Source organism: Pundamilia nyererei, unplaced genomic scaffold (genome assembly GCF_000239375.1).
Source record: "Pundamilia nyererei isolate P.nyererei 1_Seehausen unplaced genomic scaffold, PunNye1.0 scaffold00084, whole genome shotgun sequence".
Taxonomy (NCBI): domain Eukaryota; kingdom Metazoa; phylum Chordata; class Actinopteri; order Cichliformes; family Cichlidae; genus Pundamilia; species Pundamilia nyererei.
This window is the reverse complement of record NW_005187485.1, coordinates 1,161,005-1,162,634: the sequence shown is the minus strand read 5'-3', so window position 1 is coordinate 1,162,634 and position 1,630 is coordinate 1,161,005.

Genomic DNA, 1,630 nt, shown 5'->3' with positions numbered 1-1,630 from the left:
AAAAATTAGAATACAATAGGAATAAAATACTGTACACAACTGTACAGAATAGAATAAAATAAAATACTATATACAGTAGAATAAATAGAATAAAATATACAATAGGATAAAAATAGAATACAAATGCTTTATACAACTGAGTAAAAATACAACTTTGTCAGAAAAAGACTGACTTCACAAAAAAATAACCTCACTGGTCAAAACCTGTTAAAGGAGAGCAGAAATTAAACTTCACCTTCTAACCTCTGAAAGCCACAAGTGAAGCTAAAGACTGTCAGGTCTCATCAGCTTTGCTGTGCCAATTATGTTGTAGAAATATTGCTTTTAGCAATTTTATTAAGCTATCTTACCCTGCAAACACAGCACAATCAGACACAAACAAAATTCAGCTTCAGTGCAAACAGATAAGGACTTAGAATTACAGCCAGAAAACTTAATAACATCTAACAAAGTTAAAAATGTTCAAAGTTAAAAGCGAGGAAGTCTGCAACCAAGAAATGCCTTCATGAATGGAAACACAGAGATTGGTTTACAGCAAGATGCAAACCACTGTTTACACTCAGTAAAAAGTTAGACTTTGCCAAAAACCAGATAAAGGAGGCTGCATTATCTGACAAATGAAACAAAGACTAAACTGTACTAGAATAATGGGAGAAGAGAAGTATGGAGAAGGAAAGAAACAGCTAATGGTTTGACAAACATGGTGACATGTGCATATATGGCTGCCAGTGGAACCGGATCACTGGTGTTTATTGATGATGTGGCTGCTGATTAAATGAGAAGTGCACAGGGCTATATTCCCTGCTCAAACAACACTTCACGGTGGGAAATGGATAATGACTTAAAATCAGATTTAGTGGTGTACAGAGGCAAAACGACAAAACTAAATAAATAAAAATGTTACTTTCTAACTGCTGAAAAAGAGAATGTGTTGATGGTTGAAAGACAGACACACACACACTGACTCTTGCACTCGTCTTCAGTGCCCAGTTACAAATCCGTCCTTGTCTTGTTGGCGGACTATAAGCTTTCTGAAAGGACTTATGAAGACATTCATGATGTTTCTTTCATGTGAGCTAAGGATGAAAGAAAAAAAGATGAACCTGTGAACTCACACTTCAAAGCTCACAGCTCGGGAGAATTTTTCTTTAATTTCATGTTTCAGGAAACACACACGCACATACACACACACACACACACACACACACACACACACACACACACACACACACAGACACACACACACACATTTCACAATCACAGAGCACAGTGTGTGGGCTTGTGTGCATGTGTGTGTGTGTGTGCGTGAGACTCCAAGGTAACATAGGTGCATTTGTCAGTACAATGAAAATTGTTTTAAATAAAATTACACCATTTTTTCCTCATTTGCATAGAGTTGCTTGGGGAAAAAATGTGGTAAATTAACAGATTTTATTTAAATGTTTTCATTTCATTCTCCAACTATTCAGTCACATTCTGTTAGCTGGGAGGCAAGTGCCCTTGAGTTATTCAGAGCTGTTCATAAAGTAAGTCAGAGCTCTATCTATCTATCTATCTATCTATCTATCTATCTATCTATCTATCTATCTATCTATCTATCTATCTATCTATCTATCTATCTATCTATCTA